Raw genomic sequence first — 12,201 nt, forward strand, 5'->3', positions numbered from 1 at the left:
ATAACAGACTCTGTATTCTCTGTTCTTGTACAAAGGTCACTGAAGAGTCTGACCAATTTATCTTCCTTTTAGGGTACTGCTGCAGAACCAAATCTATTACATTAATAGATAAATATGAAGTATGGCTTTGCCATTGATTTTGGATATAACAAAGTTAAAATATGATGTCATATTCCACTGTATATTTTCCAGAATGGCACTAGCAAACTCAACATAAAGTGCATCTAAATGAACCAGTGGATGTGGTCTCATTTCAAATTGTACAAATATCTGCAAACTAGACATTTCGTGACCAGCTCCATGTGGTTTTCAATACTTCAGATTTAGCAGTCAAAACCAATTTTCAGCTTTTTGTATTATCAGAAATCTTTGGTTTTAACAAAATAGTAGGTCTGAAAATGCCCTAAATATTATTGATAAGTAGAAATAATCAAATTGCCTACTGTTCAATTTTACTTCCAGTCTGTAAACAATACAAGCAAATCACCCTTCGGCAAGCACAAAACACTTTTTTTTTAAGCTGAAATGAATCAATGATGTTTCCTGGAAGAAACAGGGTTTACAATGAGCTCAAACTCAAACCAGTGTTCCATATAGCCAAATAATCATCAATCTAAATAGCCCATCTCAATAAAAAAACTTAAAATAAAAACCATTTGAAAAGAGTTTGGTTTCAGTTCTTGATATAAGAATTCATCAGCTTTCAAGAAGGATTAGGTTCATCAGCATTCACAAGAATTCTATTTTTATACCCAGAAAAGCATACTATAAAGCATGTCTTCCCTTCCTTACTGTTTCTAATACAGCTATAGACTGTGACTAGCTATTTCAAATATAGTATCTCATCACTAACCCCCCTACACATCATCTACTTTTTCACAATGGAGCGTAGCGCTCCATTTAGTCTTGCATTTAGGTCTCTGCGACATATCATCCTGGAGGTCCCACTACCAGTTCAAACATAACATGATGAACTTTGAAATCTTTGGGGGGAAATTCTGTTTAGCTCTCAACTTTATTGGAATTGAACCTTCTTATTCCAGGAATAAATCCATTAAAGATTGTGAGGAGCTCAGATACAGTGATAATGGACATCATATAAGTACCTTTAGGCATTAGATAGATATGGATTAACTTGCTCCCTCATCTTTCCTCCTTAAATCCTGGGTTTTCCATCACTATTGATAAATGAAAAGTCATCCTTTTTCCCAAATGCATAACCTCAATATATTTAATTCCTCTTTCTTTCTCTTCCCACATTGAGACTGTCTTTAAATCCTGTCACTTTTTCCCTCAAAAATTATTATTCTTTATTATTATTTGTATTGTGGTAGTGCACAGAGACCATCTCAGGATCTGGACTCTAGTGCATGGCATTATCTAAATATCTAGAAATATATGGTCCCTGGCCCAAACTGCTTAGAGCTTGTCTAAGACAACACTTGAAAAACAATATAAACCTTTGACAGGCAAACATGTGAGGGGACATCAGTTACGTATCTTATTACTTTCTTCTTCTCTCTCTCTCTCTTTCTCTCTCTCTCTTTTTACCCCTTCCCACTTCATAGTTGCCCTGCTACTCCTGTTAGCTTATTCCAATGCTGCTCTGGCATCAATTCTTTCCACTCCATCCTGTTAGCATAGTCATGGGGATCAAATCATTCACTGATTTCATTCCGCCCTTACTGCTAAATACCGCATTAAATACCATTTGCTATAGCTAGCCTTCAGTTAAGCAACCATTGGGATGAATAGGTCCACATTACAGTTTTCTTAGAAGTATTGAGTCAGATTCTTTACTCATGTAAATGGTGAGACTCTCTTCGCATCAAAGGAGCTTCATAAACTTACATCAGCAGAGAATTTGGCCCATTATTTTAGACTGCCTGTAGACTCAAAGGCAGCATTGACTTCCATTGGAATCATATTTAGAGATTAACTTCACTATTAAAAGGGATAGCAATTACACAAATAAATAAAGATTCAAAGATTCATTCATAGAGTTTAAGGCCAGAAGTAATCATATTAAATCATCCAATCTGACCTTACATATATCTCATTATATTTCACCCACTTACCCCTATATTCAGCCACACAACTCGTGTTTGAGTAAAACATAAACTGTTCGGCTAAATTATATCTCCCAGGAAGGCATCCAGACTTGATCTGAAGATATCAAAAGATGGAGAATCACTACTTCACTCGCTAGTTTGTTCCAGTGGTTAGTCATTAGAACTGACAGAGAAAGGTTATTCTGTTTTGGGGATGATATTAATATTTTGAAATTTGGTTTTGTTCTGATTTAGAACTCTGCTGTTTCCTGAAAACAGCACATGGTAAAATATTATTGGATGTAATGCAAGCATATTTTCTATGTAGATATCATTTTATCAATGACTATTTACACTTATTTCAGTAGACTTTGAAATAGCTGTTTCATAGCCTTTGATGCTAACTGGTTCAAGGAAGTCAATGCATCTGTGTTTAGAGACCAGTAACAAATGGTATTTAGAAATGAAAGACCTTGCATTAAGGTCTTAAGGTCATTTGTTATACTGATGCCTCCATTTCTCAATAAATAGTTAAAGTCTAGTACCAACTAATGTGTTAAGACTAACAGGGTGTCCAGGTACAATAATTAGCACACAGCACTGTGGGTGTTTTATAGTGATATGGCTTTCATATGCTCTCTGGGAGGAATAACATGCCACTACTGAGGTTTTTACTGGGCCTGCTTGTGATCATTCTGCAATAGTTACTGTCTATTCAGCAGTTAAATATTCTTGCTTGGATTTCTGATATAAATTCCTGAAACAGCAGGATTAATTCCTTGTCTGCGATTCAGGAACCACTGAAATGAAAAGAAGAAACCTAATTTTCCTTTCACTGCTCAGGAGAAGAAGTTATTTTTACAGCAGGTTGTACAGCACTATGACCTTCTGTTGGGGAAAGTGATTTTGAAGAGGAAACATGCCAAAAAGTATTTGACTTGGGACTCAGCATCTTTGGGTCTTTAATTGAATACTGAAATATAACTTAATAAATTTATGTGTTCACTGAAAGTAAGAAGCATATGGAAAATCATTGTGAAAATTGTCTTAATTCATATCTCCCCATGTAAAGATTGAGGTTCTGTGACTGCAGAGAGAGTACACAACCTCATTGCTTGTATCTTGCAGCACTGATTATGAAATTTTACATCTATGGGGAGCTAGCGTCATATGGAATAGCTTCCCTGCATATTGACACTTAAATCAGAGACTTGGCTCAGTGTTGGGGCCAAACAATCCATTTTAGTGAGAGCAGGACTGTTTTTAACTACACAGTATTTGGAAGATTGGGAATTCTTCTTTGGACAGGTGAAAATGCATGACCACAGACAATAGTACAAACAAGCTGGGCATCATCAGAGCTACTTCAGAGTTAAGAAAAACCAAACAGAAAAAATGCTGTGTATTGGTCTGAATAGTTTTATCTTCCCCAGTTTCATCTGAATGCTACAGTTCTCCCAGAACATCATGCTCTGAAAACAGAGCCCAGTGTCATTATATTACAATGCCTTTCGGCCAAAAGCTTTATGGTTCTTACTCCCACAAAGCAGTGCTAATTGTTTAGCATTATTTAAATCTATTGCAAAGCATTCTCTTAAACCCTCATTTCTCTTTCCCCCTGTGCTTTACATGACAAAAATGGATATTTTATTCTTATTGCCTTCTCTTTTATAGTTCCTTGTACTTAGGAAAGACATTGTTAGAAATAACTGAGTTTCAAATAAATTAGCCATTTGTGTTGCAATGAGCAGTGCAAAATTCACTGAAAGGCGTAAGAAGTGAATAGGGCTGTACTGAAGCCACAGAAACAAGAGCTACTCTCTCTCTCTCTGCTTCTTTATTCTTTTACATTGGCAGTGAACTCCATTTTTCAGTAATTGATTCTCTGGAATGTCTTAATCTCAAGCCTCTCAATAAAACTTAATTTTCAGAATTAAGGCAAGACCTGCTTGTTATACAACAGTTGTTTTCTAGCTGATCTTTTCAGTAACCCAATGGTACGTACTACTGTATGAGATTAAAACAATAGGCAGTATTTTCAAAGGTTTGCAAGCAAGTCATTCTGGGTTAGATTTCCAAAGTATTGCATATGACTGTTTTGCATGGATATACTGGCACCTAAAAGTCATGATAGCTTGAAGAATTAGTCTATTATTTCCATTAGTCCATTATTCATTAATAAACTTCTGCATAAGAGTCTAAGCATCTGGGATCTATTCCTGGATTCCACACCAGGCCCATATAAATGGTCTATATAATAGGTAGTGTAAGGCAGCTGTAGGTGGAGACTACTGAATGGCAGCTGTCTGTTACAGCTCCATTTTGTTCTTACAGCTGTCCCCTTACTCCATTTTGTTCTTGTTCTCCTCCTGTGGCCGCCCCTCCCTGGCTGTTAAGTTGTTTACCAGGGCCACTGCCCTTCTCAAAGGGAGGGCCCCTTAAATTGTTTAACAAGAGCCATTGCTCTTCTCAAAGGAATGGCCACTTGTGCTGCGTGCTAAGTGGGACCACTGCCCTGTTCAAAGGGTTAGTCCTGTTATCACCTTGTTAAACCTGGGCTTGGTGTAGGGTAGGCAATGTCCAGAGCTGCAAGACCTATTGTGTTTTTAAGATCCTGAGCATGAGTCATAGACCTCATGTGCTTTTGAGTCACCTATTGCACAGGACTCTGCCAAGGCATGTCTCTGTGGCTGCCTGCAGTCTTTTCCCTGCCTTCTCTCCTCCCTGTAAGAGGGGGAGCCAACCGGAGTTACTGGCGGGAAGCTGCCTGGGTTCACCTTTATATCTCTCCTGATTATCTAGACCGTACCGAGTCTTCTGATGTTCTTGCTGCTTCTGCCTCTGCTGCTGCCTTGGGGACTGGTAAGAATCCCTCTGTGAAACTTTCTATACTTTTATTTTATTATTTTAGCTGCTGTTCTCTTCCACTACTTTTGCCTTATGATGCCAGTAGCCTATCTGGTTTCTATATTCACCCAATCGGGGGTCTGGTGGGGGCAGGGAGGTAGAAGAGAAGATACCAGCATATAATGAGGCTGAGTAGATAGCAGAAAAGAAAGAAGACAGCATCCTTCAGTGGATAGGAGCCCAGGGCTGGAGGTGGGTGTGAAATCTGTGAGACTAGACCTGGATAGAGCAGACCCAGTCAGAACTCAAAACCAACCCACACCCATCTTTGTGATATGCTTTGTACCAGGTTAAATGAATCTTAGCAATTTCCTAGGTGAGTTTTGTTGGTTTCAAATAGTTGGTCATGAGGGGACATATAAAGTATGCAATCAAATGTACTGCCCCTAAGATACTGATTGAGAACTCAGTGCTTTGAAGAGATGGCAGTAAACATTTGGTTAGCCAGCCAATTTGCAGGGAAACAGAGGACACTGATAGCCTAATCTGTCTGCCAGCACCTCCGCACCCTTTATCTTATCCCTTCTATGGGGCATGAAAATCACCTGACAACTCCCCTTCCTCTGAGATTAAGTGTAGGTGTGAAATGAAGAATCCGCTCCATCCCTGTGTCAGCAGGTCACAGTGGCAGCCAGGTCCTGCAACATCCATCCTTGAAGATAAGGGAGAAGAGTGAATTTCATTCCACCCAAATAGCTCCAGACAGTAGATCTCCCACTGGATGTGTAGGAGGAATAAAGAACTCAGGAGGGGTGGGATGGTTGGAGGCAGAGAGAGGAGGTTTTGTTTGGGGAAGGTAGCTGACGAGAGGGAGTGTGGGGAAGACAAGAGGAGTGGGTAATGGTTGATATGTGATGAAACAGGTTGATTGGGGTGGAGCCAAAGCTTTATATGGCTAATAGCAGTAGCGTCTAGAACAGATAGAAAAGTAGCAAGGCTTACTAAAATTCATAGGTTTGTTACTTCCATTACATGGAAAGAGGAAAACAAGTGAGGCCTGATTCTGTGAGGTGCAGAGTGCTTTCAATTTCCACGGAAGTCCATGCGAGTGAAGGACACTGGGCACCTCTCACTTCAGGGCCCCCACTCACTAGCAAATTGCCTGATTTTCCTTAATGTTAATATGTTGCTAAAATGTTATGGCTTCTGTCATCTTTACCTTTACAGGTGGAGTTGGTGACAGTTTTCCATAGTTCAATTTTCTGAGGAAATATTTACAGTTTTGGTTGTTGCCATTTTGGGCCAACTTTAATTAAAGGTAAAGGACACCTCATATGGCTCTGATGGTTTTAAACTTCAAAATGGTTTGTTGTCATGTTGTTATTTAAATATTGTTCCTCTTGGGGTACCATAAGGAAACAGCTATTTTATGGGTCCTGACATTTGATTTCGTAGAACTGAATTGTAAGGGATCTTCCTCCTTTTTCCTCACAATACTAACCTCTAGAAGCATCTTAGTAGCTGAAAGTGAGTAAGAAGAGGTTTTCTTGCTTTTATTTACATAATCCTTCCACCAAGTGCAGTCAGCAGCAACAAGGGCCAAGTTCAAATAGATAGGGGTCCCTCTTAAACCTAACAAACACTATCAGCTTGAACCCCCACCCAGAATTTCTGGAATCACAAAATACCTTCCCTGGTTGTCTTTAATAACAATACTTCCCCATTCACAACCACTGAGTCTGTATATGAAACAAGGAAAACTTTCTTGGGCAGAAAAAAGGATCACAGCACCAACTTGGGAAACACAGCAAGAATATGTCTAAATGAATGTAAAGGGAAATTATGCATCACCAATCTATGAGAATTCTGTGAGGGAATCAACAAACCAGTGTGAACCCGTTTGATTCAGTGGGATATAGTGTACTTAGACTTTTCAGAAAGCCTATGACAGGGTCTGTCACCAAATGATCTTAACCAAAGTAAACCAGTCATGGGATAAAAGAGAAGCTCCTGTCATGGATCAGGAACTTGTTAAAAGATTGGAAACAAAGGGTAGGAATAAATGTTCAGTTTTCAGAATGGAAAGCAGTAAATAGTGGTGGCCCCCAGATATCTGTACTGGGACCAGTGCCATTCAGCATATTCAAAAATGATCTGTAAAAATGAGTAAACAATGAGGTGGCAAAATTTGCAGATGATACAAAATTATTCAAGATAGTTAAGTCCAGAGCAGACTGCAAAAAGTTTCAAAGGGACCTCACAATACTGGGTGACTGGGCAACACAATGGCAGATGAATTTCAATGCTGATAAATGCAAAGTAATGCACCTTGGAAAACAGAATCCCAAATATACATACAAAATGGTGGGATCTAAATTAGCTGTTCACACTCAAGAAAAAGATCTTGGAGTCGTGGATAGTTCTCTGAAAATATCCACTCAATGTGCAATGGCACTCAAGCAGGTGAGGGATGTGCTGGCCGCGGCTTCCCGACACCCCAATTGGCCTGGGACGGTGAACCGCAGCCAGTGGGAGCCGCGATCAGCTGAACCTGCCAACGCGGCAGGTAAACAAACTGGCCCGGCCCACCAGGGTGCTTACCCTGGTGAGCTGCATGCCAGAGGTTGCCGACCCCTGTAATAGATAATTAGAAAGAAATTATAATAATACTATATAAATTCATGGTATGCCCACACCTTGAATACCATACAGTGTTCTGGTTGTTCCCATCAATAAAAATATATAGTAGAAAAGGGCAACAACTTTATTAAGAGTATGGAACAGCTTCCATTAGAGGAGAACTGAAAAAGACTTGGACTTTTCAGCTTGGACAATCGAGGACTGAAAGGGGTATAGTAGAGGTATAATCATGAATGGTATGGAGAAAGTGAATAAGGAACTGATTATCTACTTCTTTATATAACACAAGAACCTGGGGTCACCCAATGAAATTAGTAGGCAGCAGGTTTAAAACAAACTAAAAGAAATACTTCACACAATGCACAATCAGCTTATGGAACTTGTTACCAGGGGATGTGGTGAAGGCCAAAAGTATAACTGGGTTTAAAAAAGATTAGATAAGTTCATAGATGATAGGTCCATTAATGGGTATTAGCCAACCTGGTCAGGGACGCAACTGCATGCGCTGGGTGTTCCTAAACTCTGACTTCCAGAAACTGGGAGTGGACGGCAGGGCATGGGCAGTCAGTATCAAAGGCTGGGGGAGGCTCACCCTCCACTCATAGCTCTCCTCCCCCACAACACACGGTTCCTGCTCACTGTGGCTCCAGTCTCCCTGTGGGGTGGCTCCAGTTCAAACCATGCCACACACCCTCCCGGAACTCCAGGGCTGGGCAGGGCTGTGACCCCACTGCCTTCTCTACCGGTGCTCCTGGGCTGCTGTCAAGCAACCCACTCTTCCATTGCTCTGGGATGGTGGGAAATGCAACCACACCACTCACCCTCCTGGTGCTCCAGGGCTGAGGAAGCTGCGGCCACAGTGCCTGCCCTCCTGGTGCTCCGGCACTCTGGGGGCTTCAGCTGCACCTGAGGAGCAAGCCTTGGGCTTGGGGCAGGGATCAGCAGCTGCAGTGGGGGCACAGAAGGGGTGGGGCCTCAGGCAAAAGGGTCTGGGCTGGGCTGGTGGTTTATGTGCCACCCATGAAGCAGGGGATGTATTCCCCTGTTCTGTTCATTCCATCTGAAGCACCTGGCACTGGCCACTCTCGGAAGACAGAATATTTGGCTAGATGGACAATTGGTCTAATCCTGTATGGCCGATCTTATGTTCTTAAGAATAAGTAACATACTTCCTCATAGTAACTTTGGCAGTGGACAATTAACTGAGTTTTCCACCAGCTGGTGTGAACATCCAAGTGGCAAATGTCTCCTTACCTCATCACTCTCCTTTTCCCCATCCACTAAACTCCACTCTCAGTTAGGTGTCAGTAGGTAGTGTAGCCCCAGAGTCCTCAGACACATTCAAGCAGGCTCATCCGAGTCCCTTGGGACTGAGGATCCTCCATCTAACCCAACTGTGGTGATTTCAACTTCATTTATTGGCTGGATAGAAGGGGCTTCACCAGAATCCACGCATCTCTGCTGTTCTTCTCTGGGATTTCAGTGCCACATTTGTGTCATCTACCATAGTAAAGTCCTCAATCTGTGCCATCTCTCATTTTGAAGATCTCTTAACAGTGGAGGATTTGCTGTGGAGAGGAGTCTTGAGCTGAATTCTTGCTCCATCCCTCTCCCACTTCTCAGTTTCACTATCTGACCAGTTCTGAGTTTATGTACAGAAACGATGGCTTTCAAAATATCATATCACTCAAGGAATTCTGGATAGAAAGATTATGCAAATAAAGCTCTCTCTAAGGCTGTACTTTCTGCTTTTTCGCAACAGATATTGACAGAGAGCTTTTTGCCCTTTAGACTTTCAGGCCACAGTTTTTGTAATTTTATGAAAAAAATAACTCACTCCATTTGGTTCTTTCTTTTAAAATGAATCAAGTGAGATGATTTTCTGTTATACATGTACCAATTTTATCTTCTATGTTTTGAGTCTGGTTGTTGCTGCCCTTGCATAGGTGATCTAGAGGGATGTGAATGCATAGAAAACCCACCCAACACCTAGCACACCCATATAGGAAACATATATAATTCAGGAGTCTGAGCTGAGAAGGTCACTGCTGTAGCAGGCAGCTAGTACAGCCAGGAGAACTAGCTAGCCCCAGAGGAGTCATAAGTAGGGCTCCATGTCTGTCACGGAGGTCACAGAAGTAATGGATTCTGTGACTTTTTGCGACCCCTGTGACTTTGCAGCTGCGGTCCGCTGGCCCCTGGCAGCTGGTCCTGCTGGCCTTGGGTGCCCCACCGCCCCTAGCACTGGCCTCCCCAGACATCTCCCTTCAGCAGTGGCTCCACCCCCACACTCTCCCACACCGTGAATTTTTGTTTATTGCCCATGACCTGTCCATGACTTTTACTAAAAATACCTGTGAGTAAATTGTAGCCTTAGCCATAACCATGCAAGGGACAGGCTATGATCCATCTGACCCTGTGCATTGGAAGAGCTACCCTGGAGAAAGCATTAACTACTCATTTTCCACAGTAGCAACTGTCCAGCTCATTCTCTTAGTGTGTCTGGAGATATTATGTCTTATAAAGGTATAACTCCTCCAGGCATCAATGCTTGGGAGAAGTGAAGTGACATTTCTTCCTCTCCAGAGACTCAGGTTCTTAGTGGATATAATTGAACTCTTTATTTGCAGTTCACATTAATGGTTTTGAACTCTTTTGTTGAAAAGTGCCTAGAATGGAGACACTGTATTCTATCCCTGGTATTATCATTTGAATTAATTATGCATAGTATTATTTTAACGTTCCCTCAAATTATTAACTTGCTCACAGAATTGTCTGTGGAAAATGGTAAAAGTGTGAGCATTTCTTGTGCTCACCATCTATTTCTCTGCAGTTCCACAATATTTATATGTGCCAAAAGTTGAACTCTATTTAAATATGCCAACCCTGTCTAATTCCGTGTGCTTGCCTGTATTTGCATGAGGCATTCTCATTTGTGATTACATTAACAACCCCTGGCTTAGAAAGCATTCAAAATTGTAGCCCAACATTGCTGGACAATTTGCAAAGCAATTGCTCTTGATTTCCAGGAACAAAGATTTTGACATTTTGACTGTGTTCACTCTCACAAAAAAAAAAAAAAAGGCCTTTGATTCTGCTGACACTGGAAGTGTTTGTCATTAAATCTGTGTAGTTAATTTGACCGTGTCCTCCCTACAGCTATTCTTTGTCTAACTTTCAGGGACCTGTCCTCAGTAATATCCACTTGATCACCTTACAGAAGTAAACTGCTGTTTTTATTTCTATGTTTGATTCTTTCACTTTAGATTTCATTCTCAAAATATGTACATAAATAGAGTGTATAGGGAGAATGCTTGGAGTTTTCAGTTCTTAAACATGCTGTACATCTGTGACTCTTCAGAGGGCTGGGAGATTTTCAAAGACACAAAGAGGAGTTTGTCACCCTACTACCTTTGGAAATCAATGTCAGTGGAGAATTTAATTCCCATTTGTGCCTTTTAATTAATCATTTTTCCCTATACTGAGTAATGGATGATTTATATCAGAGTAATTTACACCCTCTTCCTTTTGCAATATGTACAAGATATTGGAAGAGGTATTTTGCTATGTACTGTAACTACTAAAATACACAATCTGCAAGAAAATGTCAAAGCTAAGTCTACCTTGTTGAATTTTTTGGCGATATTAATTGCCTTTGTTGCTGCTGAACAGACTAGAAATCTGGATCCTCGCTAGCCAAGAATAGGAAACAGTAATTCTTGCAACATGGGAAAAGTAGAGCTGTTGGGGAAGATTACTGTGTACAACAACTGTTCAGCAGAGGGGCATCACACTGGAAAGCTAAACAGACAGTGTATATGAGGTTCCTGAAAGTAGCTAATTTGGCAGGGTTCCATAAATGGACATGATTGAAATGAACCATATGGAAAGAGATTGCTGTGTTGAAGTTTCTGTGGAAAGTGTCCCAGTTTTGAATTCCTAGACCTCCACCTGAATGAAAACTCCTACTCGTTCAATTGTACAACCAGTTGTAAGCATGTTTTCTCCAAAGTCCATCAAGCAGCAGGAGGAAGCTTTGGACAATGTGCAGAATAAATCACAGCAATATTAGGATTTAACCAGGAAACACACAGGAATAATGCCACATCCCCAAATATTAAAATTCACATTAACAGCCAAAACACATATCTGGTAAAATAATTGTCACTACACAAAGCTTACAGAACTAACAAATTAGAACCAACCAGCAAAATGAAATTGGCATTTAAGATTTTTTTTTGTACAGATTATTAACTATGCAGACAGAATGACACATAATACATCTTTTTGTAAACAATGATTTTCAATGCTGTGCTTTAAACTTACACTAATTAAATTGTATTATGCTAATCTTTACTATGTCACTAACAGTCAGTTCCCAGTTCTTCTAATATTCCTTCTGCTTCTCCGACACATGAAAAGAAGAAAAAGGGAAAAGACAAGTTATTAGATTGCTTCATCCTCTAAGATGCTTTGTCCCTTAGTTCCTGTGACTCTGAACATCAAATTCTGCAAGTTTAATCGGGTCACACTTGCAATATTCCCCCACTGACCCAAATTCATCAAGTCATCAGTAACCCTGAATACCAATAACACAGGCTTTAATATCTTAATACTGTCAGTCATTTACATTATAGTCTTCAGCAACATGTCTTTGTGCCTG

At 40.5% G+C, this 12,201-nt stretch overlaps 1 long non-coding RNA gene across 2 annotated transcripts in view; it reads right to left on the reverse strand.

Moving 5' to 3' along the window:
- Positions 1–11,655: 11,655 nt before the first annotated feature.
- Positions 11,656–12,201, reverse strand: part of LOC120406548 — a 47,146-nt gene continuing 46,600 nt past the window's right edge. For both annotated transcript variants that reach the window (XR_005599345.1, XR_005599343.1), the window contains one exon: positions 11,656–11,940. This is a non-coding gene — a long non-coding RNA (uncharacterized LOC120406548). The remainder of the gene's footprint in view (positions 11,941–12,201) is intronic.

This window comes from Mauremys reevesii, linkage group 5, assembly GCF_016161935.1.
Source record: "Mauremys reevesii isolate NIE-2019 linkage group 5, ASM1616193v1, whole genome shotgun sequence".
Lineage (NCBI taxonomy): Eukaryota > Metazoa > Chordata > Testudines > Geoemydidae > Mauremys > Mauremys reevesii.